The sequence below is a fragment of the Ranitomeya variabilis genome, chromosome 2 (assembly GCF_051348905.1).
Source record: "Ranitomeya variabilis isolate aRanVar5 chromosome 2, aRanVar5.hap1, whole genome shotgun sequence".
Classification (NCBI taxonomy): Eukaryota; Metazoa; Chordata; class Amphibia; order Anura; family Dendrobatidae; genus Ranitomeya; species Ranitomeya variabilis.
The window spans coordinates 29,003,705-29,018,870 of NC_135233.1; positions in this window are offsets into that span (position 1 = coordinate 29,003,705).

The following is a 15,166-nucleotide window of genomic DNA, read 5'->3' on the forward strand; positions in this document are numbered from 1 at the left end:
TAAATGGCACCCAGATGCCCCCTGAATTTTATATCGCCCATGTGACGGTAATCCCTAAACCAAAGAAAGACCATCTCCTTCCCAAGAATTATAGACCTATATCGTTGCTAAATGTTGACCTCAAACTCTTTACATCCATCATTACCACTAGGCTCAACAAATTTTTACCTACCCTTATCCACTGAGACCAAGTGGGATTCATACCTAATAGACAAGGTCCCGACAATATTAGAAGGAATTTAAATATTATACATTCAGCAAACTACCATAAACAACCCCTACTACTACTAGCTTTGGACATAGAAAAAGCTTTCGACTCGGTCTCATGGCCCTACCTATTTGAGGTCCTAACCAGATTTGGCATCCCTCGCACCCTTGTTTCGTGCCTCCAACTATTGTACGACAGTCCAACAGCCTACCTAAAACTCCCGTCAACTAATCCTGCCCCTATCAACATACAAAGAGGGACGAGACAGGGTTGCCCACTTTCCCCAGCCCTATTTGCCATGGCCATGGAACCATTAGCTGAGGCAATAAGACTTAACCCGAACATACTTGGACCTGTAGGACTTGACGCACAATATAAAGCAAGCTTATTTGCGGATGATTTACTACTGACTCTATCCAGCCCACTCACCACTCTCCCAAATTTATTTTCAGTCCTACGTAGATTTGAGTCGATCTCAGGACTCAGAATTAATGTTGACAAATCCGAAGCTCTATTTCTTAACACCACTAAGGACATGCAAACGAATATTATCTCCCAGTTCAAATTTACAAAAAATGAACATTATATAACTTATCTCGGAGTCAACCTCACCTCTCATAAGTCGACCCTATTTAAGTGGAATTACCTCCCATTAATAAAAAATCTCCGAGCTGACTTAACTAGATGGTCTGCCATGAAATTGACCTGGTTGGGCAGGTTGCATGCAATTAAAATGGTCTCTTTGCCTAGATTTCTGTACTTATTTCGCTCTCTCCCCATACCGTTGCCCCATGAGACCCTACGCGAGGTTCACTCCATAATTTCAAAATTTATTTGGCAGGGGAAAAAACCCAGAATCCGACAAAAAACTATGTTCATACATAGAAGACTAGGGGGGCTTTCCATGCCTAACTTCACACTGTATTACAAATCGGCTCAGTTAGCCCAATTGACTAATGCCTGCGCCGCCAACCGTGCGCCGAGATGGGTTGACCTGGAATCGTCCCTCTTATCTCCGTTCTCCTTATCGGGCCTTATGTGGTCCACACAAAAACTGCCAAAAGGTCTACACATTACAACACCTTTCACAGCACATTCCCTGATCCTCTGGAGGAAGGAAAGATTTAAATTTGAACTTCAATCTGAGTCCGCCCCATTGACCCCCCTCTTCTGTAACCCCATGTTCCGACCAGGACTTGACCCACGTTCTTTTGCATGGTGGAAAGTTAACGGAATTACTACTCTAAAGCACCTTTGCTCACCCTTTAATATAATTTTATCCAGACAAGAATTCCTTCATAAATACAATCCACCCATTAGCGAAACCTTTCGTATCTATCAAATTTTCCATTTTGCGGAACAGTTTTTGCGACGGAAAATCCCTTTTCGCGTGACTGGCTTTGAGCAGAGATGCATGGATGACCCACTGGGAAGGGGAATTATTTCTCTGCTATACGGATCCCTCAATGCGGCACAAGGAGTTAACAAATTACATTACATGACACAGTGGGAGGAAGATCTAGGTATCCAATTAACTTTGGAAAATTGGAGACGATGCTGTGACACAGTTTCCAAGGGTAGTCATCAAGCCTCCCTGGCAGAGACATCCATTAAGGTCCTACACAGAACATATCAAGTCCCAAGTAGACTTCACGCTATATACCCCAACATTTCGGATAAATGCTTTAGAGGATGTGCCGCAGTGGGAGATATGAAGCATATTTGGTGGGATTGCCCGATAGCCTCGGCCATGTGGCAAGAAGTAGGATTAATAATTGGAAAAATGTATGGCGGAACAATACAACCTGATCCGGCCACTTTCCTCTTGGGAGCCAAATACCCGGGGTTTACTAATAAATTTCACAGGCTGACAGGCCAGCTGCTTATGGCCGCTAAGCTACATATAGCTACCAGCTGGAGGTCGCCGTTTCTCTCTGTCCAGACTGTTAGAGATAAAATGAATTCAATCCTCTTATACGAACGTATACATGCGACTAGGGAAGATGTGTGGGAAACCTTCTACCAAATTTGGAAACCGTGGATGGATCTTAACACGAATTTAAATCTTGAACAAACCTTGACTTTATCTATCTGAGACTCTATTGTCCTGTGAGAGATTCTGATAACACTGGAGTTGAGCCGGCGTGGGGTGGGGTGCGGGGAGGTGGGAGGCGGAACTCATAAAACGGAACATAGTACATCCTTGTCTGGTAAATGTACTATAGCTTACCACAAAATAAAGTGCAGTATCTTATTTTCCTCCCCATTTTCCCTCTTTTATGTCTCCCCATGTTCTTGTCTTGTCATATTTGTACTTTTGAATTTGAGTTAATATATGTATGATTTTGCCACCTTGTTCAGCTTTAAGCTTATTGAACTCCCTTGTAAGGGAAATTGTTGTTCACTTGCTATGTTATTGTTATTGAAAATAAAAATTATTGAAACTAAAGAGAAATAAATTAGCTTTTAATTTCACAAAAAAATTCAGATTCTTTGGAATTCGATTTTATTTTTCTGATTTAAGTCACCTGAACCCAGAAAACTGGAGACCAGCCACCATTATGCTAGATTAATTTCAGTAATAGTAAGGAGGTTTAAAAGAATTACATTCTACTCAACTCCTTGCTTGGTACTTCGCGCAGTTAGCTTCTTCCATCTGTACAGTGCTCTACAGCGCCCTTGCGTTTCTTATATAGCACTATCATATTCCCCATTGATTTATAGATGTTATCATCGCTGTCCCCGATGGGGCTCACAATCTATATTCCCTATCAGTATTTCTTTGGCATGTGGGAGGAAACCAGAGAACTCGGAGGAAACCCACGCAAACACATTGTCACGGGAAGCCTAGGTAGGCAAGAGCTAATGACCCAGGCCCCTGCGATTTCCCTCAACTCTGGGAAACCCTGACTGACCCTCTCCCAGAGTTTACTAATGGTGTGCATGTCTGGGCCTCCACCCTCACCCTGTCTCCTGTTTCAACCCTAGGCTGAAACTTCCACCCACCACCCAGTGAAGAGACCACTAACCAATACCCACAGTTAGCACAGACAAGGATAAAGGAAAATATACACCACGCCGCAGTCACTCAGGAATACACAATAAATGCACAGGGCAAAACAAATACAAATATAGGAAGGAGGAAAATATGACAAAGGGAAATATACACCACCAGATATGACACTCCTTTTCCTAGACCACCACTCCAGACCGAGATAACCAAGCACAAGACAGAAGCTATAATCGGCGACGCCCAATGTTCAGAAGAACAATTTAAAGGCAGTGGGAGTGACCCAGCTTCCAATCCGAGCACCAGCTAAATTAACCCTGGACCAGCTAGACAAAATCTAGCCAACGCCACTGAGCGCATAGTGGAAAAAAGCGTAATTACCGCTGTCTGTCGAATGCCCGGGTATGAACAGCGTCTGACATGACACATGTGGAGGACAAACTAATTCATTGCAGATGTTTTTCTTGGTGGGATTAAAGCTCAGGACCCCCTGCAAAGCAACAGTGCTAACCACTGAGCCACTGTGATGCTACTACTAGGACCCTTGCAACGTTGCCTCTAGTAGGCCTCACACAACATCATGATGTCATGTGAGGTCCTAGTGAGCAATGGAGAAGCCAAAGAGCCCTGTAAAGATGGAAGACTGAACTGGAGGAAGCTGGCTCCTTGGAAAACCAGTCAGGGTGCAGCATCGGGAACCAGGTGAGTACCGGGACAGAGTGAGTATAATTTTAAAACAAAAATCCTACATTTATTATTCCAAGGGGTCCGAAGAGACCTCAGACCATAAAAACGCACATTCGACTAGCATCAAATGTATTTGATCAGTTTTAGAGAATGTAGGCGTCAAAATTGGCTCCTCTCACCTCATCTAAAGTCAGATTGATCGATCCAAACTTATCGGGATTCAACAGGTTATACATGTCTGTAGGAAGAAAGTAATGTATTAGCAGATCAATCAGACTAATAAATTTTGTAATTTACCTCCTTTTCACCAATTGTTGTTGAATGTTGGGGCTGGGGGTGTACAGCATCAATGTGCCCTAAATAATGGAGGAGGTTCCCGCCACATCAATCAATAGCAGATGGGAGGGGCTAAGACACATCACTGCTTCAGTAACGCCCAGTGGACACTTCCATACCAAAAATAGCAACTGGACGGACAAAGATAAAAATTCAAAATTCATGTAAGACTTGGACCATAATATACATAATATATAAGGTTCTGCAGCAGCTGACGTCTGTATTATGAGGTTCTGCAGCAGCTGAGGTGTATTATAAGGTTCTGCAGCAGCTGACATGTGTTATAAGGTTCTGCAGCAGCTGAGATTTATTATGAGGTTCTGCAGTGGCTGAGGTGTATTATGAGGTTCTGCAGCAGCTGAGGTGTTATAGTGTCGGCCATTACTACCTCTTGTGGTCGTCATTCCACATTCTGACTGCTCTAACTGTAGAGAACCCTTTCCGATTTAGCCTTTCTTCCACCGTAATGAGTGCCCCTTAGGTCCTTAGGTCATGTGCCAGTCCTTTATATTGACCAAACGCTTAACCCAACTTTTCTTAACCTCCCATTACAGGAGACACCTTCCATCCCATGTACTAATCTAGTTGCCCAACTTTGAACTGACTCTAACTATCCGATGACTGAAAGTGGAGATCTTGGAAACAATGAGGTAAGTATATTGGAATATTGTATAATTCTTCCTTATTATCTGGCTATTCCAGGATTGTCCCATTTGCAATTGCTTTATTCCTATTCATCATTTCCATATGACAATACCATTACATGTTTAAGTATGTAAATCTTCCCTTGCGCAGATGTCCTCCCCCCCCCAGGAGCACCTGACTACTGAGCCAAAAGGTGAATCTAGCGCTGACTATGGCCCATTCACAAGCCACCACTTTTAGCCACAAAGTTCTGAATGAAGTTTTACTGAGACTTGGTTATAATAATGTCGGTCTGTCAAGTGCATCTTCTATATTTTGATCACTATATAAATATACTCACATTTAACAGTTAAAATTAAAAAAAAATACAAAAAACGATGGCAAAATTACAACTTTTCTTCACTTTAAACCCTAATAAAAATTTATAAAATTAATTAATAAAATTATATTGATTCCTAATAATGTAATTTAAAACTACAACTTGTACAAAAAAAAGCTCTCACATGGCTAGAAAAATACAAAGGTTTGGCTTCTGAAATAAGGAGATAAAATCTATGATAAGTAAACAATTTGTCAATAAACACCAAATTAGGTAATTTAAAAATTTTTCACGAATAGCGATTTTATTTTTTTCTCCTCTAGAATAATGTGTAGGTGCCCAAATAGCCTGAGAACTTCAAGTTATGTCTCAGGGGATTTAGATAATTTTTTTAAATTGGTGTATATTCATCTTGAAAATGAAAATATGTTGAACTCTTTGTTGGTATCGTGAACAATGAAAACTTTTTCTTTTCTGCCGTTTTCTGGCTACCTGCTTTCACCATTGCGTTTCGGAATTCAACATCACAAAGACTTCCGCCATTGTCAGCGTCAGCCGACTGGAAAACATGCTGAAAGGAAAAAGTAGAGAAAATCATATTCATTAGGAATTGTCTTTTCTGAAAATAACTTTCAACATCTCTAGAAAGGAGCAGGAATCATTATCCAGTAGTGATCTAGCTTCAGCCAGGTCTTCTTGAATTCGTCTGTGCTCAGGGTCTTGGTGTTGTCCACCTGAATACGTTGCAGTTAAGGTTTTTTTCCAGTGTTGAAAAATATAATTAATTTTAAGGCCTTAAAATTAAGAGTATTTAGTAGTAAAAAAGGGTCCTGTCAGTAATCGTAGACTCAGTAAGATAAGTACATTTCTAGGTAGGGTATTAAAAGACAATCTCAAGGAGCTGCATGCACTCCTGAAGGCACCCGAGCACCCTAAACAAATGGCTGGTGCAGCCCACAAACTAATGCCTCAATGGGGTATACTTTGGGCTTAAGCAAGAGGCAACAGCCACCTTTGAAGGCTGCGTGATCAGCAGATTTGCACCAAGGACACTCATAATCTATGCAACTGTTTTGTTTTGCTATGCTATAGACTGAGAGTAACCACCAGGTCACATATCTCTTCGGGGACTGTAACCATAAAGTTTCTTTGCCTTCTGAAAAGAATAATCTTCTAGCTTTGCCCCGACATTTCGTCAGGCATACAACCACTTTCCAGCCATCGCGTAGAGTGATAGTAATAAATGAAAACTAGTTCTGTTTGTGAGAAGGATACATCCAGGAGTTTGATCAGATCTCGGACAGGATTTATAGTGAGTTCCTCAGACTTGAGCTCAGGATCTGCATACAGATATATAAACATGATTTTGTTTCTACCCTTCTTGCTTTGGGGCTTTATCATTTAGCAATTTATCTGTTAAGTAAAATAGTTGGAACTATTTTAATTTTTCAAAAACAGTCTGAGCAAATTTGGCAATGTATCGGCCCGAAGAGAGGTGATGCTTACACATATCAAGTATAACCATGAGTGGGATTGGGGCCAGTCCATTAAATTGTGATTATTAATGTTGGTAAGTATGTAATTGGCTTTGATGCATGGGTATGCTATAGCCATTCTTTGGTCATTTCGGCACCATACGGCATATCTTCTGGATTCTAAAGAACTATTAGGTAATGCTTGGCAGGGTATGTGATCAATGTAAATTAGTTTTATATGGATCTACAATGCCAAAATGAAAACATGACAGAGTGAAACAATGTTGTCAATATCAGTGGCCCCTAACAGTGACTAAATATTTCATTTTTGCTCAACTTTTGTGACCAGAGATGGCAGTGACTGGCATATATTTCATATGTACAATCGGGACAATTAAAGAATATATATGGGAGAAATTTTGAGTTCAATGTATGCATTTTTTTTTTCAATTATTCAATTTTTTCAATCTATTGCTAGCTGCTGAATGACTTAACTTATCTATCTTCTTTTTTTAACCACAAACTTCGACTCAACTTTCAGGTGGTCATAAATTAAGTGATAGGAATTCAATAGACCAGGGGAAAAAATGCAGAATTCATTGCAGAAATTCTACAATTCTACAGTGTTTTTTGCTGAAGCTTTTCTATTTCTGCATAATCAAGATAGAACAGTTACTTGAATGCAGAAAACTGTATAATTTGATGTCTTTTACTGTAATAAAAGTATTCAACTTCAACTCTCGAAAAAGCTTCTGAAATTACTCAACTTACATTTTGCTAGCATCTTGTTCAGCATGTCCTTCACTTCATTCTCGTTGAATTCCCCTTGTTGTAACTATATAACAAATTGATTTAGTATATGATAGGACAGACAGACAGACAGATAGGTAGATATAAGAGACAGAGAACTGAGCAAAAGTTTTAGGCAGATGTGGAAAAACAAGTAAGAATGCTTGAAAAATAGAAGTGTTAATAGTTTATTTTTATCATTTAGCAAAATGCAAAGTGAATCAACAAAACAGAACCTTCATCAGTTCTTTTCGATACACTTGCATACAATATACGAAGGATTTCAACATCTTGGGGAACTGACCCCAGATCTTCTGTGTATGAGGCTTGTGCAGATCCTTCTGTCTCTTCATGGGATCCCAGACAGACTGGATGATATAAGATCAAGGCTATGAGGTGGGATCATCACTTCAGGACTCCTTGTTCTTTTTTATGCTGATGATTGTTGTAAATCTTCACTCCATGATACGGATAGCACCACCGCTTTCTATAACTCCACCCTCACATCAGCCATAGACTCAGTTGCCCCTCTCATGCATGGCAAAGTGCGACAAATCAATAGGCAACCCTGGCATAACAATCTCACCAAAAAACTCCAACAAGCATTCAGGGTCGCGGAGCGGCATTGGAAAAAAACACCTGCCAGACAACTTCACCGCTTCAAACAAGCTACACTTCCCTTCAAACTAGCCCTCACTTCTGCTAAACAGACCTATTTCAGTAACCTTGTATCTTCACTATCCTACAACCCAAACAACTGTTCAGCACATTATATCTCTCCTCCGCCCCCCACTGCCACCTCCAACTCCCCTCATCTCTTCTGAGGACTTTGCCACCTACTTCAAAAACAAGATCGACCAAACAAGGCAAACCTTTACTGTTCCACCACCCCAACCACTCCACATACCAGACCTCTGCTCTTCCCCAATAACTTCCCTCTCCAACATCACTGAAGGAGAACTTACTCGCCTCCTTTCCAAGTCACACCTGACCACCTGTGCACTTGACCCCATCCCTTCCCACCTGCTCCCCAACCTCACTAACACGCTCATTCCAGCCCTAACCCATCTCTTCAACCTATCGCTATCTTCTGGTACTTTCCCCTCTGCCTTCAAATGTGCCACCATCACACCCATCCTCAAAAAAGCTAACCTTGACCCAACTGCTATGCCCAGCTATCGCCCCATATCACTGCTCCCGTTTGCTTCCAAACTCCTTGAGCAGCATGTCCATGTCAACTTTCCTCCCACCTCTCATCTAACTCTCTCCTTGACAACCTCCAATCTGGCTTCCGCCCCCACCACCGCACCGAAACTGCTCTGACCAAAATTACTAATGACTTACAGCCAAAGCTAACAGACAGTTCTCCATCCTCCTCCTTCTCGACCTGTCCTCTGCTTTCGACACAGTTGACCACTGCCTCCTACTGCTACAGATTCTTTCTTACCTCGGCATCAAAGCCCTTGCCCTGTCCTGGATTGCCTCATACATTTCCGACCGCACATTTAGCGTTTTCCACTCTATCTCCTCACCCCGCCCCCTCTCTGTTGGAGTCCCTCAAGGCTCTGTCCTAGGGCCTCTACTTTTTTCCATCTATACTCTTGGCCTAGGACAACTCATAAAGTCCCATGGCTTCCAGTACCACCTATATGCGGACGACACCCTGATCTACCGCTTTGGCTCAGATGTCGCCTCTCTTCTGTCCAGAATCCCGGAGTGTCTGACAGCCATATCCTCCTTCTTCAACTCTCGCTTCCTAAAACTCAATGTAGACAAAACCGAACTCATCATCTTTCCCCCATCTCGTGTATCCCCCCTACCTGATCTGTCTATTATGGTAAACGGCATCACGCTCTCTTCTGCACCTGAAATCCGTGCCTCGGGGTAACTCTCGATTCTGCCCTGTCCTTCAAACCGCACGTCCGAACTCTTGCCACCTCCTGACGCCTCCAACTCAAAAATATTGCCAGAATCCGTCCCTTCCTCAGCCCACAATCTACTAAAACTCTTGTGCATGCCCTCATCATCTCCCGCCTCGTTTACTGCAACACCCTCCTCTGTGGCCTCCCCGCTAACTCCCTTGCACCACTCAAGTCTGTCCTCAACTCTGCTGCTCGGCTAATCCACCTCTCTCCTCACTACTCCCCTGCTTCATCCCTCTGCAAATTCCTCCACTGGCTCCCAGTTCCCCAACGAATCCAGTTCAAACTACTAACACTGATCTACAAAGCCATCCACAACCTGTCCCCTCCCTATATCTCTGAACTAATCTCCCACTATCTTCCCTCACATAATCTTCGATCCTCCCAAGACCTCCTACTCTCCTCCACACTTATTCGTTCCTCACACAACCGCCTCCAAGATTTCTCCCGAATATCCCCCGTCCTCTGGAATTCCGCGCCTCAACACGTCCGATTATCCACCACCCTCGAATCCTTCAGACGGAACCTGAAAACCCATCTCTTCAGGAAAGCCTACAGCCTGCAATAACCATTCTGCCCCCTCACCAACCATCCGAGCTGCCGCCTTGCCAACCACCTGAGCTGCCGCCACACCAGCACCCGAGCTGCAGCCACGTCACCAGCCACCCGAGCTGCTGCGTCGCCACCGCCAGAGCTGCCGCCTCACCAACCACCCAAGCTGCTGCCTCACCAACCACCCAAGCTGCCGGCTCACCACCACCAGTGCTGCAGCACACCGACCTCCTGTCTCTTCCCCATTATCCCGAAGAATGTAAGTCCGCAAGGACAGGGTCCTCTCCCCTCTGTACCAGTCTGTCATTGTAAATTTGTTTACTGTTAATGATATCTATAACCCTGTATGTAACCCCTTTTCACATGTACAGCACCATGGAATTAATGGTGCTATATAAATAAATAATAATAATAATAATAAATGGCATTGGTTGGATGTTTGGGGTCATTATTCTTCTGGGGTCAGAATAAATTAGAAGCCAATCAGACGTCTCCCTGATGGTATTACATGATGGATAAGTATCTGCCTGAATTTCTCAGCATTGAGAACACCAAGAAATGGGCAACACCGAGGACCATAGATACAATGTTAGGCCAAGGAAACTTAGGGTACCGTCACACAGTGAAATTTCCATCGCTGCGACGGCACGATCCGTGACGTCGCAGCGTCGTATGAATATCGCTCCAGCGTCGTAGACTGCGGTCACACTTTGCAATCACGGCGCTGGAGCGATGCCGAAGTCCCCGGGTAACCAGGGTAAACATCGGGTTACTAAGCGCAGGGCCGCGCTTAGTAACCCGATGTTTACCCTGGTTACCAGCGTTAACGTAAAAAAAACAAACAGTACATACTTACATTCCGGTGTCTGTCCCCCAGCGTTCTGCTTCTCTCCACTGTGTAAGCACCATAGCCGGAAAGCAGAGCGGTGACGTCACCGCGTCACCGCTGTGCTCGCTTTCCGGCCGGCAGGCGCTCACACAGTGGAGAGAAGCTGAGACGCCGGAGGACAGACACCGGAATGTAAGTATGTACTGTTTGGTTTTTTTACGTTTACGCTTGTAACCAGGGTAAACATCGGGTTACTAAGCGCGGCCCTGCGCTTAGTTACCCGATGTTTACCCTGGTTACAAGCGAACACATCGCTGGATCGCTGTCACACACAACGATCCAGCAATGTCAGCGGGTGATCAAGCGACGAAAGAAAGTTCCAAACGATGTGCTACGACGTACGATTCTCAGCAGGGTCCCTGATCGCTGCTGCGTGTCAGACACTGCGATATCGTAACGATATCGCTAGAACGTCACGAATCGTACCGTCGTAGCGATGGAAATTTCACTGTGTGACGGTACCCTTACTCTAGTGAAGTAACTGATAGAACCATCATGATATGGCCCCTACAGAGCCCTGATCTTATCCTCATGTCTGTCTAGGATTACATGAGAGACAGAAGGCTTGATGCAAGTTGACATCCAAAGTCGGGGGTTAGTTCTCCTAGATGTTTGGAACAATCTTGATTCTGATTTCCTTCCAATACTGTGTGTAACTTTACTTACAAGAATTAATGCTTTTTGAAGGCAAAGACTGGTTACCAAATATTTATGCGGTTTAGATTTCTCTTTTGTTCATTCATTTTGCATTTTGGTATTGGCCAAAAATGAACTATTATCACTCCTATTATTTTTTAAAGCATACTTACTTTGCAGCACTGTTTCCACACTTGCCTAAAGTGTTTGCACAGCAATGTAGATAGATAGATAGATACAGTATATAGATAGTATATAGATAATAGATAGATAGATAGATAGATAGATAGATAGATAGATAGATAGATAGATAAATAGATAGATGATAGTGGATCGCCCCCGTGGGCAAGGAGTACTCGTACCGGGTCCTTCGGTTCTCAAGGGGGATGTCACAGTGGCTGACCCAGTCTGTGGCCCTCGGGACATCCGTTGTAAAGGGGAAAGGTCTTTAAAGGGGAAATGTTCGTGACGCCACCTGTGGTATTCGGTCAGAGTGACCGACGCTGCTTTAAGGGGTCCGCTGGGGTGATGTTATGAGTATACCTTCCCACAGGTGAAGTATGTCCCCAGGGCTTCCCCGTGTGTGGATGGTGGATGGTGTGAGGCGCAGTGAAGAACGAGGACACAAGGTTGCAGTCTTTTTACCTTTTTACTGAAGGCTTCAGCATCAACAGTCCAGAGCACCAGATCACAGGGCAGGCAGAGTCCGGCCGGTTTGGAGGCAAATCCAGAGTCCCCTTATCCAGGTGGAAATCAGTAGCCTTCCTCTAGTGCCTGGGTGTTGTAGTACCTTATTGCTGAGCCTCTCATAAGGTCCTCACAACTGTTATAGATGTTCTAGATGTTATGTCTCTCTCTGTCCCCCAGATGGATAGGACAAACCCGTATGACTGGTGGCCTGAGGCTTTTTACAGGGACTGTAGCACGCCCCGGCCTCTGAGGGGTGCCACCGTGCCTCCTGGGTATGGGGCGGATCAGTAACTTGCAATTAGCTGTCCTGCTGGTCTCTGGAGCAAGGCATAAAGGACTGTTGCTCCCTCGGTGTTCCGGCTAATGGATCCTGCGTCTCAGAAGGAGGCAGCATATGCAGGGCAGAACTCCTTCTGGTTTCCACTCCTTTTGCTATGACTTCTTTCTCACTCTCCACAACACAATTCTCTGTTTGTGTCCTTTCTTAGGAACTGCCGCACGTGGGGCAGGCGCAGCTCTGTGACCTTCTGTCTAGATCTCTGACAGGCTCCCACCCCTGTCAGGGACCAACTACCTGAGCGGAGCTCAGCTAGCAACTGCCAGAGCGAAGCCCAGTCAGCATCTGCCTAACTTCCTCTCCAGGCCACCAGTTTTTCTTAATTGTGAAGAGTGCCCTAATAAATAGGAGCATAGCTCCCCCTGGTGGACTGGAGTATGAAATGTGTTGTATGTTTGTGGTACCTGGTAAAGAGATCTCCTTTATTGCCTCCAAATGTAACATCACTCCCCCTAGAGGAAAATGACATTACTGCAACGACCAGGACCCTGGGGTGCTGCACTCCCCCCTGTTAAATCCAGTACTCAGGGACTGGGAAAAGAAAACAATACATTAGCAAAAAGAGCTAAGTAATTAAGCTAAGAAATCCTAAAACTGTATAAAAGTAGGTGATGCAACTGTAACCCAAAGATGATAGAATACTAAAGGCTCAATAGAATAAATACATGATGTAATAGACTAGCTACTAACAATAGAATCATGATTATGAAATAAAAAAGACCCAATTTTTCTGTAAGCCTGTATGAAAGGTGGCATAAGTAATTAACAACCTGGATCTTGAAAATTAGAGCCAATCAGCAAATTTAAGCATCATATTAATTTTCAGCACTACACAATTACCGTATTTTCCGGCGTATAAGACGACTTTTTAACCCCTGAAAATCTTCTTAAAAGTCGGGGGTCGTCTTATACGCCGGGTATCGCCTTGTACGCCGGGTGTATATGGTGGGTGGGGGAGTGGTCCTGATTACGACGAGGGGGCGTCTCACAGGAAAGTGAGTATCCCCCATTACCTCATCATAGCGCTGCAGCGTGGGGTCTCTGTGCTGGGAGCAGCGGCTGCTGTGCTGTGGGGCGGCGGCTCCTCTTCTGCAGTGTGGGGCCTTTGGTGCTGTGGGGCAGCGGCGGCGTATCTTCATGCAGTCGGGGCTCCTCCGGCATCTCCATAAAGCCCGGAGACCCCGGCAGCTCCATCGGTACAATGCGGTGGCCTCTGGGAAAATGGCCGCTGCTCAGATTCAGATCTCGTGTCCCGAGATCTCGGGACGAGATCTGAATCTGAGCATGCGCCGCCCCCAGCGGCCATTTTCCCGGAGGCCACCGCATCGCACCTATTGAGCTGCCTCCGGGAATATGGCCGCTGCTCAGATTCAGATCTCGTCTCCCGAGATCTCGGGACGAGATCTGAATCTGAGCAGGGGCTATTTTCCCGGAGGCCACCGCATTGTACCGATGGAGCTGCCGGGGCCTCCGGGCTTTATGGAGATGCTGGAGGAGCCCCGACTGCATGAAGATACGCCGCCGCCGCCCCACAGCACCAGAGGCCCCACACTGCAGAAGAGGAGCCGCCGCCCCACAGCACAGCAGCCGCCGCTCCCAGCACAGAGACCCCACGCTGCAGCGCTATGATGAGGTAATGGGGGATACTCACTTTCCTGTGAGACGCCCCCTCGTAGTCATCAGGACCACTCCCCCCCCCCAAAAGGCACATATTCACCGGCCCTATAAGACGACATAGGGTGTATAAGAAGACCCCCGACTTTTAAGAAGATTTTATATTTTAACTGGTAAAGTTGGGGGGTCGTCTTATATGCCCAGTCGTCTTATACGCCGGAAAATACGGTAGTTAAGTTTCACTGTTTTCGTCTCTGAACCCATTTGGCTGTAGAACAGTGCATGCTTTGTGTTCAGCAATGGAGTTTTGCGCGGTAAGCATGCATACAGGCCATCCAGGTTGAGTGCATTACTTATAGTTTTCTTTGAAATAATTGTACCTGCTGATCCCAGTTCTTTCTGCAGCTCTCTAGAGCTGGACCTTAGTGCTTGGAAAATTCTTCTGATAATTTTTTTCACTCCTCTGAAATCTTTCGGGGAGAACCTGAATGTGGCCCGGTTTATGATGAAATTGTTATTTTTCCACTTCAGCATTATGGCCCCAACAGTGCTCGTTGGTACCTTCAGTACTTTAGAAATTCTTCTGTAACCAATGCCATCAGTATGTTTTGCAACAATAAGGTTGTGAAGGTATTGAGACAGCTCTCTGGTTTTACCCATCGTGAGATGTTTCTTGTGTGACACCATGAAAATGAGACACCTTTTTATAGGCCATCAGTTCAACCAGCTGATTATTTGTCACTTATTTTCACCCTACGTCTTTGAATAATAAGTTCCACAAGTGGATATGTTTTAAAAAAATGTTCCTGTGCTGAGATAATCTTATAAATGTGCCCCTGCTGTGTACTGTAGAAAACCCTTTTAACAATGAAGGAGCTGATATACGTTCCTTAAGGGCACTAGCTGATTGTGTCCCTGACTATCGAGCTGTTTAGACTAAAGGCCCCGTCACACATAGCGATTTACCAACGATCACGACCAGCGATACGACCTGGCCGTGATCGTTGGTAAGTCGCTGTGTGGTCGCTGGGGAGCTGTCACACAGACAGCTCTCTCC